Source organism: Schistocerca piceifrons, chromosome 2 (genome assembly GCF_021461385.2).
Source record: "Schistocerca piceifrons isolate TAMUIC-IGC-003096 chromosome 2, iqSchPice1.1, whole genome shotgun sequence".
Lineage (NCBI taxonomy): Eukaryota > Metazoa > Arthropoda > Insecta > Orthoptera > Acrididae > Schistocerca > Schistocerca piceifrons.
In genome coordinates, this window is record NC_060139.1 from 353,771 (window position 1) to 370,366 (window position 16,596).

The 16,596-nt window shown below is 40.5% G+C and overlaps 1 protein-coding gene across 1 annotated transcript in view; it reads right to left on the reverse strand.

Moving 5' to 3' along the window:
* LOC124777390 (cytochrome P450 9e2-like) overlaps positions 1-16,596 on the reverse strand; it is a 71,462-nt gene that overhangs the window by 17,591 nt on the left and 37,275 nt on the right. The window lies entirely within an intron of this gene.

Sequence of the window (16,596 nt, forward strand, 5' to 3'; positions counted from 1 at the left end):
AGAGAAGGAAAATTGTTGCTGGAATTCTGCAAGAGGAATGGGCTGGCGATCGCAAATTCGTGGTACAAGAAGAGGAGTAGTCACAAAATAACTTGGTACAGTGGGGACTGGTCCCAAACTTCAGTAGTAGACTATGTACTAGTGGATAGGCAGATGATGAGCAGCCTCACAGATGTTAAGGTCATACCATCTGAGGCCTTAGACAGCGACCATCGGCTGTTGGTAGCCACCCTAAGAGAGAAAAAAGATAGGAGGGCAACAGATATACAGGAGAAAAGGTTGAAGACATGGATGCCGAAAGAGGATGAACGGAGGACCCAGTACCAGACACTGATCAGGAAGAAGCTGCCAAAGGAAGATCAGAGAACAGTGGAAGAAGAATGGGGCGATTTTAAGAGGGCTCTAGTTGAGGCAGCTGAGACTGTGTGCGGAAGAACTAGCACAAAGAGGAGAAGTAGGGAAACCCCATGGTGGAACAACATATGTAAAGAGGCAGTACTTCGAAAGAACAAAGCCTTCAGAGAATGGTTCCAGACCCGAACAGAGGAAGCTAGGGTAAAATATAAGGAAAGCAAGAAAGCGGCACAGACCATAGTAAGGGCGGAGAAGAAGAAGTGGATGGAAAAATGGACAAGAATGTTAGAAGAGGACAGTGAAGGGAACAAAAAAGTACTTTACACCATGGTAAGAAATAAGAGGAATGACAGAAGCGAGTGCCTGAGGATCATGGATAATAATGGAAGAGTTGTGGAGGAAATGCATGAGCTCAAAAAGATTTGGAAGGAGTACTTTGAAGATCTGTTGAATGCTGCCAAGCAGGTAACTAACAGCGATGGAGAGCCTAAGGCAGCAGACGATTATAATAGTGGGGAAATTGATGATCTAACTTGGAATGAAGTGGAAGAAGCCATAAAGAGGATGAAAGGGGGCAAGGCACCAGGTTGGGACGAAGTAACAGTGGATATGATACGAGCAGCAGGAGAAGTAGGAACCCAGTGGCTATACAGAGTGCTGAGGGTGGTGTGGAAGGAGAACAGAATTCCTGAGGATTGGAAGAAAGGAATTATAGTCCCGATCTTCAAGAAAGGGGATAAAAGGAGATGTGAGAACTACAGAGGAATCACCCTGCTATGCCACTGTGGAAAAATCTATGAAAAGATGCTGGAGAAGAGAATAAGAAGCAGTATTGAAAGTAGACTGCAAGAGGAGCAGTACGGTTTCAGACCGGGAAGATCAACAACGGACCTCATATTTGCGGTAAGGCAACTGCAGGAAAGGCACTATGAGTACGGGAAGGACTTAATCATGGCCTTTTTGGATATTGAGAAGGCGTATGATAGTATCTGTAGGGACAAGCTCTGGGATGTGCTGAACGCAAAAGGGATAGATGAAGAGATTACACGAAAAGTCAGAAAAATGTATGAGGGAAGTGAGAGTTGTGTGAAAGTGGGGAGGGAACGTACTGCATGGTTCAAGCTGGAAAATGGGCTGCGACAGGGAAGTGCACTTTCGCCTTTATTGTTTATTATTGTTATGGATGAAATCCTACAGCAAGTATCAGATGCAATTGGAGATCATAAAATGAAAGCAGTGCTTTTTGCCGATGACCTGATGTTATGGGGAAATTGCGTGAAGGAGGTGCAAGAGCAGTTAGATGCATGGGAGGCAACGGCAGCACAATATGGAATGCATTTCTCTGCAAAGAAAAGTGAAATAATCGTCACAACAAGGAAGAAGAATAGGCCAAATGTGGATATAACTTGTGGAGGGGAAAAACTACAAGTGGTAGAGAACTTCAAGTACCTGGGAAGCGCGATTGAAAGTAAGGGGGGAAACGCAATGGAAATAAATGAAAGATGCAGAAAAGCAGGGCAGTTCTACAAATGCATTAGGGGGCTTATTTGGAGCAAGGAGGTGCCACAGAAATCCAAGGGAATTATATACCGAACCTACTTTGTCCCCATATTGACATACGGAAGTGAGACATGGGTAATGCACAAAAGCGACAAAAGTAGAATACAGGCTAGTGAAATGAAGTTCCAGAGGAGCAGATTGGGTGTAACAAGACGAGACAGATTGCGAAATTTGTATGTGAGGGAAAGACTAAAGGAGGAACCAGTACAGGACAGGATAGAAAAATCAAGACTGCAGTGGTATGGACACATGAAGAGAATGGATGAGGGAAGAATTCCAAAGAGGATGTTTGATCTGCAACTGGAGGGGAAGAGGCCCAGAGGAAGACCAAGAGATAGATGGGTGAAGGGAGTGAAGGAATGTGTGATGAGAAGAGGAGAGAACTGGACGAAGGTGGAAGAGGGGGAATGGTGGAAAGACAGAACACGGTGGAGAGGCTTGTGTTCCCGACAGACCCAGCCAGTGGCTGGAAACTGTCCAAGATGATGATGAGTAATAAAGAAACAAAAATAAAAAAAATCCAATCGCGAATGAATAATGTGTAAGTAGGCTGTTTAGGTTTCTATGTTGGTAACGCCATGTAGCGCTCTGCATTAAAATCACTGGCTGTGCTGTGTGCAGTCTGTGGCTGGTTGGCATTCTTCGAATGTTCGCCATTGTAGTGTTGGGCAGTTGGATGTTAACAGCGCAGTTGGAGGTGAGCCGCCAGCAGTGGTGGATGTGTGGAGAGAAATGGCGGAATTTTGAGAGCGCATGATCTGAACGTGTGTCCATCAGAGACAGTAAATTTATAAGACTGGACGTCATGAACTGCTTTTGAACACTATTAAGGTAAATACATTGTTTGTTCTTTATCAAAATCTTTCACTTGCTAACTATGCCTATCAGTAGTTAGTGCCTTCAGTAGTTTGAATCTTTTATTTAGCTGGCAGTAGTGGCGCTCGCTGTATTGCAGTAGTTCGAGTAACGAAGATTTTTGTGAGGTAAGTGATTTGTGAAACGTATAGGTTAATGTTAGTCAGGGCCATTCTTTTGTAGAGATTATTGAAAGTCAGATTGCGTTGCGCTAACAAATATTGTGTGTCAGTTTGGCGTTGATCAGAATAGGTAAAGAGTGAAATGTCTGAGTATGCTCAGTTCTGCTCAGCTGTTTGAAAATCAAATAATGTAAGAGGTTTATCAGCACAGTACTTCACTAATTTTACTATGGGTATGTTTCATATGGCGACCTTACTAGGATACCTCACTGGAATCTTCTGATTTTTTCTTGTAGTTTCTGTAATTAGTGTAGCTATTGTTTATTGCTAGCACATAATTATAGAGAGAATTTCCTTTGTAGTTGTAGTTTTTCATTGTTGTACAGTAAAGAAGTTGTGGCATGCATGTACATTTGCACCAAGTATTTCGCAGCTGCGCTTGCAATTAACGAGATATTATTTTCAATGCTATGTTAATGTGTTTTCTTATTTTGATCTTCAAATTGTGCTTTTCTGTGTTATCATGTGAAATATTGTGACAATAATGGCGTGTGAAAAACGTAATACTAGGGTCCAAAGTAAACTGAGAAATGACAGTGAAGACGAAAGCAGTGTGTTAGCGCCACCGTGTAATGAATTAACTAATGTTCAAAGTAGTAATTTGGTAATTGTGTATAGGGAAATGGAGCAGGCTGGAAATAATGGTGTAGGAAGTGAAACAATTAGTGAACAGGGAAGCATTATCGATCGATCGGTCGGCAACAGCTCGCCTCAGGAATTCGAAATGACAGGGCACAATCTCGCAAATACTGTAGATTCAGGTTTTGGGTCCTCACCGTTTTCTCAGATAAGTCAAGACACATTTTCTGCTTGTCAAAATGTGAATGTTGCTGGTGCAAATTCACTGCCGGAAACACTGAGGAACATGTTTCATACACCAGTGCATTGTTATTATAATTAATACAACAAATGGGACCAAAGCTTCAAAAGCTAGACACCACGCTTGAACAAACACGTGAAGATTTAACTACTGAGTTACATAACATCGAATCGAAATGTCAAAAAGTTTGTAATGACGTAAAAACACAAATTTGTGAGCATTTTCAACCTATTTTCTCGCGGCATGAAAATGCATTACAGAATCACGAAGCAGCCATATTATTCATGAAAATCATGAGGTTAAGCTACTTGCAAAAACGCAGGAAAACTTAAAGGACACAGTAGATACTCTGAAAATTGGTTCAGAAAGACACATGGAGGAAATTAGTTCATTATCAGAGAAAGTAGTCGAACTTTCGGATCAGCTAAATAATTTATCTATGAAGGTAGATGATAATCTGAATGACACTAGACCGATAGTCTTTGATGATACGGAAGAGTGCGAACAAATTAGGAAATTCAAACAAAATCAGAATCAAATTAATACGGAACACCAAAGAGAAATCCGGGAAGTACAAGATCAGCTGACACAGGTAATACAAGAATTACGTATTTCAGAGGACACTCGCGATCCAATACGGGAAGAGGGACTTAGATATACTGAACAGCCACAGAATAATAACACAGGGCACTTCGGAAATTATGAAAGAAGTTGGTAAGGTACACCGAATTTTGAGATGGAACCGCCGAAACGACGTAACAATGACCGACATGCGACTCGCCGACATGATAATTTTGACTATAAGCTGTTCATTACTACACGTAAATTCAAAACATTTAAGAATTCCGGCAACGACATTCGTCCACAAGCGTGGCTTCATTAATTCTCTCATTGTTTTCCTCCCAACTGGTCATTAGAGCACAGATTAGAATTTATGTGTGGCTACTTAGAGACTGAACCAGCTGTAAGAATGCGATCAGTCATTCATGATTGTCACAGTGAAGGAGAATTTTATCATGCCTTCCTCTCAGCATATTGGTCTCAAGCTACACAAGACCGAGTAATACATAGCATCATAATGATGAAACATTTCGAACAATCTGAATTTTCCAGTCTTGTAAAATATTTTGAAGACATGTTGCACAAGAATCAGTACCTGTCAAACCCATACAGCCCCTCAGAACTCATCCGCATTTGCTTAATCAAATTACCTGAACATTTACGACATATTATTTTGGCAGGACGTTGCAAAGACGACATTGAAGCTTTTCAGGGACTCTTACAAGAATTAGAAATTGACACTGACAATCGCGGAACGCGAAAACAGGAACACAACAATTACAAGTCACATCCGTCACAATTCCGCAATGAAAGAAATAATAACTGGACAAAACAAGGCTATTCTTACAACGTAAATCGTGAACAAAACAGACACCACCCGTATGACAACTGTTGACAGAGTAGTAATAATTACAGGGAAAGATCACCTCTCCGCAGTAATGACTATCACAGAGACAATCAGAGAAACAGACAATATGGGAACCAAAATAATTATTATCAAGAGAACAGAATAACGTCAGACGCAACGGTTACGGTTACGATTCCGGGAGAAATTCTCCACCACATGACCAACAAAAAAGAAACTATGTAAACTACCGACAAAACGACAGTCCTGAATTTCATCAGAACTGGCGGGATTCAAACAGGGCAGGGCCCTCTTGACAAGGTGAATTTGTAGAAGTTAGATCTCCAAATCCCAATAACGACGCGTGCCAACAAAGAGACAATAGGCAATGCCTCACACCGCTGGCAGCGACAAAACGTACTTATGAAGCTGACAACGTAGCTGCCGTGGCTAGTAATTACATATAAATGGAAGACATTAGGGACATCTTACTCCAGGAACACGACGTAAAACATAAGAACATTGCATATCCTGTGATTCACATTACATTAGGTCATGGGGTGTATCAGAAGACTATGCACACTGATCTATATTTGCACGCAGACAGCTGCCACCACCCTTCACAGGGGAATGGGGTACTTAAAACTCTAGTACATAGGGCGCGCACTATCTCTGACGCAGAGAGTCTACCCCAGGAATTGGAACATCTGAGAACAGTATTTCGAAAAAATGGGTACTCAGAGTGGCAGATTCAACGTGCTCTCCGCCCAACCACTGCAGCACAACCTGTTGAGATGGATGAAGTCACGAGCACGAGGGAGGAGGTAGGCACTGCATTTATTCCATACACAGGCGCACTCTCGGGGAAAATCACCCGCATTATGAAGAAACACCGGGTCGGAACTGTGTTTTGTCCTCCAAATAAAACTCGTGCACTGGTGGGGAGCGCCAAAGATGACCTCAGTTTGAGGAAGGCCGGCGCGTACCAGATTCCGTGTCAATGTGGCAAGTCGTATATTGGTCAGACGATGCGTACCGTCGAGGATCGATGCCGTGAACACCAGAGGCACACTCGACTGATGTATCCGAGCAAGTCGGCGGTCGCTGAACATTGTTTGTCGGAAAATCACGCTATGGAGTGTGACCGCACGAGAATTCTGGTACAGACGTCGAGATACTGGGACAGCGTTGTTAGAGAGGCCATCGAAATTCGCACCAATGACGACCTCATAAACCGTGACTGTGGCTATAATCTTATCAAGGCTTTGGAACCAGCGATCGGGTTAATCAAGAGTAAATCGAGCAAACATATACTTGTGACGGCCACGGCGGACAGAGCCATCACACCGACGTCATCTCAGACGCCGTCGCAATCTGTTCCACCGCGCGACCGTGGCGCGGGGCGCGGACGGCGGAGGGAGCGCGCCGCGGGCGGAGGGTATTTAAATCTGCCGCTGCCGCGATCGAACCCAGTTCCCTCTGAGCAGTCATAGCGTACGGATCTCCGTGCCGGCACGTTCACAGGAGCTCAGTCCGTCAGTTCACCTGATGATGGCGACATGTATGATCGCCGAAATATTGTGCCCATTGGACACTATAGACCGGCAGCATACCCGTGGATATTTTGATTATCAAATACGCCGGGAGAAACTCAAGAATCACATCATATTTGATACTAATGAGTTAATTCAGAATAAAATTCAAACAATTGAGAACTGTAATGACACTGATAGGCAGGACCTTTTTGAGATTTTACAAGCACATTCCACAGTTTTTTCTCACAAAACAGGAACAATCAAGGGATTTCAATACCAATTTCGTGTTCGTGAGCATACTAAATTTTGTGTTAGACCATACGTAATTCCAGCACATTATAGGGACCGTGTTAAAACAGAAATACAATCTATGCTTGAGGAGGGCATTATTGAGCCTGCAGTAAGCTCATACAACAATCCATTACATGTTGTTGAGAAGAAAAATGGATCGATCAGGCTTGTCTTAGAATCGAGACAAATCAATACTATCATCATTCATGAAACAGACAGCCCGCAAACGATGGAAAAACTTCTTCATAATTTTAATGGTGCAAAAGTGTTGTCTTCTATTGATCTCAGATCCAGATTTTATCAGTTCGAACTTCATCCAGAATGTAGAAAATACACAGATTTTCTTTGTTTCGGCGTTTGTTATCAATTTCGGAAACTTCCTTTTGGTTTGAACTTTTCTTCGGCAGCGTTCATTCGCGGGCTAAATTCCATATTACCTGATTTCTTAAAACGTCACATCACCTTATATGTGGATGATATTCTAATAACAGAAGCCTCATGGAAACAACATAATCGCATCCTCAACAGTTTGTTACGTATTTTTGCAGAATCTGGAATTACTGTTAACTTGGAAAAGTCTGAATTCAGTAGGTCAAAGGTGAGGTTTTTGGGACATATTATTTCTTCTGAAGGCATTCAGCCAGAGCCTGAAAAGTTAGAAGCAATCAGAGCCATTCCAGTTCCATCCACAAAAAAACAAGTCCGCAGTTTTCTAGATCTCGTAAATTTTTACCGTCGTTTTCTGAATATGCAACTTCTAGTTACACCAAAACTTTGTTCTCTACTGGAAAAAATACTATTTGGAACTGGAACGAACAAGCACAGTTGGAATTCAATTCTTTGAAAGAATCGCTACTTAACGTGTCAATACTAGCTCATCCAGATCTGTCACAAGATTTCTGCCTTAGCACGGATTCTTCTAAAGTCGGTGTTGGTGTCCATTTATTTCAAGAAGCCATAGAAAATGACACTACTGTTCAGAAAACCATTGCTTTTGCTAGCCGAGTGTTAACAAAATCTGAAAAAAAATTATTCCGTTACTGAATTATAATCTTTAGCTATCGTTTGGGCATTTAACAAATTCCGTTTCTTTCTTTCTGGTAAGCACGTAAAATCATACAGTGACCATCGTGCATTACAATTTCTTATGTCTTCAAAATTAAATCATGACAGATTAAAACGTTGGGCATTGTTTCTGCAAGAATTCCACTTCACAATAGTCTATATTCCCAGCAAGGAGAACATTGTTGCGGACGCACTGTCACGCGCACCGGCTGGGCTTGAGAAAAGTAACACAGAAGGCAACCTCGAGAAAAATTTCAGTATTCTTTACATTCAGAAAGTCGCCTTTGAAAACTTCATCACCACACCTTAAAAGGACATTGCCCATGAACAAGATAAAGATCCGATTTGGAGAGACATCAAAAGTAAATGGCATGAAAAGACACACACTCAGATTCGGCATTATTACCTGGTTAGAAACAACATACTCTTCAAACGCTGCACTGTTGATGACAAGCTATGGGTACTTTGAGTCCAGACGATTTTGTTAATAAGCTCATTTGGTATATTCATTTCAGCTGCGCACATTTTGGTCCACGAAAATGTCATATTCTTCGAACGACTTGTTATTTTAACAATATGGAAAAGAGAATTCGAAGAGTCTTGTCTATTTGTAAACTTTGTCAAAAGGCGAAACCATCTAGTATCTCACATCGTGCTCCGTTGTTTCCTATCATTCCTTCTAAATTAAAAGAATTTGCTGCTGTTGATCTCTTGGGACCCCTTGTCAGAACATCGAATGGATTTTCGTACGTTCTAGTCGCTGTTGAACTTACTTCAAAATTTGTTTCTTTCACTCCGTTACGTAAAGCCACTGGACGGTCTGTATCCAACGCCTTTGTTAAATACTTCTTATGTGAAGTTTGACACGTTAGTAAAGTCATTTCAGATAACGGACCACAATTCAAATCTGCTGTTTGGTCCCGCATGCTTCGGAACCATAAAATCAAACCTGTTTCTATTTCATTGTTCTCACCACATTGTAACCCGTCTGAACGGATTATGAAAGAAATCAATAAGCTTTGCAGACTTTACTGTCACAGAAAGCAACAGCATTGGGACAGATATTTACACTTATTTCAAAACGTGCTGAATGAAATGCCTCATGACTCCACTGCTTTACCACCTACTCTTGTACTGAAGAATGAAGAACCACCGAACAGATCCAGAGAGCTTGTACCTTTCCCGAATACACGCAAACTTCGACACAAAGACATAATTGATTTGTCTATTAAAAATATAAAATCTGCAGCAGACAAAAGGAGAAAACTACACGGTAAAGCAAATGCAAAGAAATTATATGTTAGTCAGAAAGTTCTCATTAAAGCTCATTCATTGTCATATAAGAAGAAACACTTGAGTCACAAATTCTTTCTGATTTACAATGGACCTTACAGAATCCGATTTATACCACATGATAATTGCGTCGAAGTTGAAACTCTGCGTACTAGGAAGAGTAAAGGATTGCACCACATTTCACATGTAAAACCGTTTATTGGAAGATAATCTGCTTTTTAACTTAGTCTTTGCCTTAAAATTTTCCACTTCACGCTACTAGTACGCTTGTCACACTTAGAAACTGTTATCATGCAACAATGTTTTGAAGTTAACTATCCAGTCTAGAACATAGGGAACTTATTTAGACAGTTATTACCACTGCATTGTGATAGTGAAATGAGGACACAGTGTTACTGTGTGTGTGTATATTCTTGCTTGTTAGTTACCCGATTATGTAACGAATATAAGGCTTACATACTTAGAACATATACTGCTAATGAGATTTTAATACAACATTTTGGTCTACTTGAAAAGACATTCTTTATTTGAAGTACTTTCTGTGAGATTAAAGATGACTTAGTATTTGGTTTCTTTGACAGCTACATGATTATATCACGACGCTACTAATGTGTGACACAATTTATATTGTTGCTTTTGTGCTGTATCTGCATTATATCGGCACAGTTTTTCTGAATTCTTCTGGAAGGTAAAACATGTTTTAGTAGTAACTTTTGTGGTATAGCTACAATGAGATAGCCTTTTCTGTAGCAGAACAATACGTTACAGTGTAGTACTTTCTTGATCACGGTACTGTACGTAATAACTACGAAATCTATACGCATAGCATTTCGCTTTTGTTTATTACGAGGTAAGTACATTGACTTCCACAGAACTTTGCTTATGGACAACGATAATTACGACACTTGGCACATTTTTTACCCTTAAGTAATGACAGAGATTATGTTACAACAAGACGAACAATTTAGCGCGGCAGTACACGTATTTGAGTGATTAATTTTGTACTTAAAACATTTATTTTTAAAGATGTTTGAATTACAAAGAAAGTTTTCGGCGATACATTTCATTCCATTGCTGTAATCTGTAACACCTGTGGGTATAATTACATTAATTCTCAGGGGATACACGCTTACTTTGTGTACCATGTGTGTAGCAAGCACAAGGAGCCCTAGCTAATATGGTATTTGCTTATACAACTTTACACATCGTTACCATATTTCTCTAACACATAAATTACACAGCTATCTGATCATTTAGCTGAGAGAGACAAACATTTTCTTTACTACATCATTGACAGATGTTTACGTAATTACACAGTTGGAAAACTTCAGACTTATGAAATTGTATATAGTCTGTACTGTGTGAACTGTTCATATTTTTTCGGAACCATTGTGATACTATGAGAGCTTTGAATGATGTGTTTGGTATGGGATCATGATTTCAAAGTATGATTGAGGAAGGTGACACTACTGAAATGAGCAGAGAATTTTTTTAGATTTTGGAATTATTGCAGAAAGCTACGACGTTTTTGAGATTTGGCTGAGTTTTTATGATATTATTACGATGACAATGTGTATTATGCTGTTGAGGTATGTTTATGATCAATAAGCTGATGCTATATGAGGAATTTGATTATGCTATGTATTTATTATGATGAAATATTGAAGTGCTACTAATATGTATATGTAATAAAGTAAGGAATAATGAGTAGTGGTTAGGGACACTGGTTTGTGAAAAAGGATGTTGGAAACCAAGAATCGTACTTTAAGAGTTTTGAAATGTGTGTATATGTGTGAATCTATCACAATGCTGGCGAAAATTTTTTTGGACACTGTTAAATTTACAGGATTTTGTTTCTACACATTTGTAACGCAAATTCTCGACCTGTGACATTTTTATATGAGACTGTCACTGTAGCAGAAACTGCTGTCGTAAATATTTCGGTAAGAAAGGTAAGTGACGTTGACGTATGCGTTTTGCGCGCCCAGCTGAGAGATAGTTGCCTGAAAAAAGAAAGCCATTAGGTGGACAAAAAAAGAGACCATTATCCTCGCTATTGACATTTCTTTGTAGAAAGCATCGCAAATATGACACGCTCAAACTTGAAAACATATGATTACACTGTGGAGCTCTTAATTTATGATATTTGCTAAAATGCCTAATGAAATGATGAGAAACATTTTACATGTATTATCTTTCTAGATGAGAGATTTTTTTTTTGCCTTTGGAGACGTCATTTGCCTAGTGAAGACGTTTCATATGTTGCTTTATATATATATATTTGCTCATTTCGTTTAATATCTAGTTTCTAGCTGCACTGCAGCATTGGTTAAAATAAAATTTAATAGATGTACTAATATAGATATTTTATACCTACAGATCCCGTAAATAATAATTTTATGATCTACTTCCAAAAAAACAAAAAACAAAAAAAACGAGCACAAGAAGACACTTCCCTTCATAGGAATTGCATACATAACTTTTGTCAATGACTGGGTAACTTGTTATGTAGAGTAACTTATCGTGATGCATCAGCCTAGTGTTAAGATGTGACATAGGTATTAGACATGGCCATATTTACTGTAATATTTTCCCTGCTTGAGCTTTGTCATGATTAGATATAAGTTATTGCATTTGCTGCTGCTGTTTTCCAGGCATAGTGCTACTGAATTTCACTTTGTATTACTCTGTTAAGCCAGTTTCACTACTGATTTATTTATCTTGTTTGCTGCACATTGCCTTATATTAGTTGTAATATTGCATTTGCTTTGCTAATTTAGATTTACTGCTGCTAGCTTTGCCAGTTTGCATTTTTTTCATTGCTGTTTGTATAATTGTTTTGTGCTGCTGCATTGCCTCGTCCCTTAGTTTATGCATCTGAGCTCAGTAGATTTACGTTAGCTTAAGAGGGGGTAGACTGTATAAGAGAATGAGTTGCGATGAATTGGAAGAAATGCATTGAGAAGTTATACGAAAAAAGTACAGAAAGCAGGTATAGATCGGACTTTTTGGAAATAATGAAGAACGAAGGGAGATCTCCAAGAAGTAAAGGAAGTTTTGTTTGCAAAATACTGCAGTAAAACAAACCCTGTTCTTTCCTTTTATGTTATTCCGCTATGTGTTCGTGTACCCTTGTGTATTTGTGTTCTTCCTCTCTTTATGTGTTTATCTGATGAGAGTTATGTTGTAGAATTTTTCCAATAATATGTCATTTTCTTTGTAAAGATGTTTCACATTATTAATTCTGTTCTGTTTCAATTCTTATGTGTGAAATTAATGTTTCAAAAACTATTCTCATTATTTTATTTATTTACTTATGTCATAATTCCTGTAACACTGATGTATATGTCTATTTCTATTCTTTTGTAAAGCCTGTATTAGTACAAATGTTATCTGTGTTGTTATGTTCTTTAGTGATGTATATTTTACCTTTGTAACTATATTCTTATGTTGTAAATTTATAATTATATAGACACTAGTTCTTCAAATTAAGTTTCCTGTCACTGTACACATTTCACATGTCGTAGTATATGAACAATATGTGAAAAAAAGAGGACTGTTAGTGTTTGGACGTGTGTTAATAATTCAGCGAGGGACTGATTAACAGCAATGCTGGTTCTAAGGACAATTCCAAAAACTTTGTGAGAGCGCAAGTGGTGGTTTATGGACTTGCTATATTCTCCGCAAGACTCTTTGATGGTGATTGTGCACCTGCTCAGTCGCAACAGATGGCTGCTGGCCGTCTCTACAAGGAATATAGTGGGTCTGCACCTTTGATGACCCACCAATACCATTATTTCTACAAGGACTGCAGTGGGTCTACACCTCTGGTGGGCCACCAATACCGTAATCTCTAACAGGACTACAGTGGTCTGCTCTGTGATGACCTACCTACCAATACTCTTCAACTCTGACTGACTCTGCTGTCGGTTTGCTCTGTTGAGGCCCATTACCTGTCTGCATGTCAAGAGTCGGCACTGTCTTTCTGTTGGAAGGACTACACCACTTCTTCAAGACTGCATGGAAACCCACTACTTCTGTGTGCATTTTCTTTTACTACTCAGACTTTGAGAAAAACACTGCAATTTTACTGTGATGAATGATCAACACTGTCTTTCTGGACTGTGAGAAAATTTTAGCTCTTGACCAACATTGTATCAATAAGTGTGTGCATTTGATTTCTTTGTTATTGTAATTATGAAAAATTTTTTCAAATTTGTATTGGCCACTGCCCAAAACAATTTGTAAAATTTTTTGTGGGGAGCATGGGGGCTATGTAAGTAGGCTGTTTAGGTTTTTATGTTGGTAACGCCATGTATCGCTCTGTATGAAAATCACTGGGTGTGCTGTGTGCAGTCTGTGGCTGGTTGGCATTGTAGTGTTGGGCAGTTGGATGTTAACAGCGCGTAGCGTTGCGCAGTTGGAGGTGAGCCGCCAGCAGTGGTGGATGTGGGGAGAGAAATGGCGGAGTTTTGAGAGCAGATGATCTTGACGTGTGTCCATCAGAGACAGTAAATTTATAAGACTGGGTGTCATGAACTGCTATACAGGGTGTTACAAAAAGGTACGGCCAAACTTTCAGGAAACATTCCTCACACACAAAGAAAGAAAATATGTTATGTGGACATCTGTCCGGAAACGCTTACTTTCCATGTTAGAGCTCATTTTATTACTTCTCTTCAAATCACATAAATCATGGAATGGAAACACACAGCAACAGAACGTGCCAGCGTGACTTCAAACACTTCGTTACAGGAACTGTTCAAAATGCCCTCCGTTAGCGAGGATACATGCATCCACCCTCCGTCGCATGGAATCCCTGACGCGCTGATGCAGCCCTGGAGAATGGTGTATTGTATCACAGCCGTCCACAATACGAGCACGAAGAGTCTCTACATTTGGTACCGGGGATGCGTAGACAAGAGCTTTCAAATGCCCCCATAAATGAAAGTCAAGAGGGTTGAGGTCAGGAGAGCGTGGATGCCATGGAATTGGTCCGCCTCTACCAATCCATTGGTCACCGAATCTGTTGTTGAGAAGCGTACGAACACTTGGACTGAAATGTGCAGGAGCTCCATAGTGCATGAACCACATGTTGTGTCGTACTTGTAAAGGCACATGTTCTGGCAGCACAGGTAGAGTATCCCGTATGAAATCATGATAACGTGCTCCATTGAGCGTAGGTGGAAGAACGTGGGGCCCAATCAAGACATCACCAACAATGCCTGTCCAAATGTTCACAGAAAATCTGTGTTGATGACGTGATTGCACAATTGCGTGCGGATTCTCGTCAGCGCACACATGTTGATTGTGAAAATTTACAATTTGATCACGTTGGAATGAAGCCTCATCTGTAAAGAGAACATTTGCACTGAAATGAGGATTGACACATTGTTGGATGAACCATTCGCAGAAGTGTACCCGTGGAGGCCAATCAGCTGCTGATAGTGCCTGCACACGCTGTACATGGTACGGAAACAACTGGTTCTCCAGTAGTACTCTCCATACAGTGACGTGGTCAACGTTACCTTGTAGAGCAGCAACTTCTCTGACGTTGACATTAGGGTTATCGTCAACTGCACGAAGAATTGCCTCGTCCATTGCAGGTGTCCTCGTCGTTCTAGGTCTTCCCCCGTCGCGAGTCATAGGCTGGAATGTTCCGTGCTCCCTAAGATGCCGATCAATTGCTTCGAACGTCTTCCTGTCGGGACACCTTCGTTCTGGAAATCTGTGTCGATACAAACGTACCGCGCCACGGCTATTGCCCCGTGCTAATCCATACATAAAATGGGCATCTGCCAACTCCGCATTTGTAAACATTGCACTGACTGCAAAACCACGTTCGTGATGAATACTAACCTGTTGATGCTACGTACTGATGTACTTGATGCTAGTACTGTAGAGGAATGAGTCGCATGTCAACACAAGCACCGAAGTCAACATTACCTTCCTTCAGTTGGACCAACTGGCAGTGAATCGAGGAAGTACAGTGCATACTGACGAAACTAAAATGAACTCTAACTTGGAAATTAAGCGTTTCTGGACACATGTCCACATAACATCTTTTCTTTATTTGTGTGTGAGGAAGGTTTCCTGAAAGTTTGGCCGTACCTTTTTGTAACACCCTGTATATATTATGACTTTTGAACACTATTAAGGTAAATACATTGTTTGCTCTCTATCAAAATCTTTCATTTGCTAACTATGCCTATCAGTAGTTAGTGCCTTCAGTAGTTTGCATCTTCTATTTAGCTGGCAGTAGTGGCGCTCGCTGTATTGCAGTAGTACGAGTAACGAAGATTTTTGTGAGGTAAGTGATTTGTGAAAGGTATAGGTTAATGTTAGTCAGGGCCATTCTTTTGTAGGGATTATTGAAAGTGAGATTACGTTGCGCTAAAAATGTTGTTTGTCAGTTTAGTGTTGATCAGAATAGGTAAAGAGTGAAATGTCTGAGTACGTTCAGCTCTGCTCAGCTGTTTGAAAATCAAATAATGTAAGAGGTTTATCAGCACAGTAATTCATTAATTTTTCTAAGGGGATGTTTCAAATGGCACAGTTTCAGAATCACCAATTTCAATACTGCAATGCCAAAGTTTGCTAGCTGAGACAGTATTGACATGAAAGCCTCAATGTTTCACTTCCGGCTCTGGAGAGTGCACCAAACAAGGTAGTTAAGACAATGTACTCGTATTTTAGAGGAGGGAAGACCAAATAGGAGTCTGATAATCATGAGCAAGATTTCTGGCGGTTCCTGCAGATCGTTGGAGGGGACTGCTGGGATGCTTCGTTCATCGAGGTTATGGCAGACTTCGTTCCCACCTACTGGGCAAGGTAGCGCGTGCTTAGCAAACTGGTCTCGCATTCGGGAGAAGTGGGGTTCAAATACCCGTGTTGGCCTTTCAGATTTAGCGTTTCCGTGCTTTCCCTAAATCGATGAAGACGGAAACCCTTGTCGTACCAGAACAAGTGCTCCGTCTGTAGTGACCTCATCGTTTACTTGACGTAAAGCTACGAGCTTCCTGAATTTTAAAATTTTCTCTGCGAAGGGAGCGTTCGGAGAAATTTCTGGCTTACGGGCGGTCATCGTCACCTACACTCCACGATATTTGAACTTGGCACCAGATAGTAATCCACACGTGAACCATCGAAGACTGACGAAAACGTCTCCTTCATTCCGCAATATATGTCAGACTGTGAGTACTCCGCGCACGCGTCTGAATCACGTTGACAGACGGA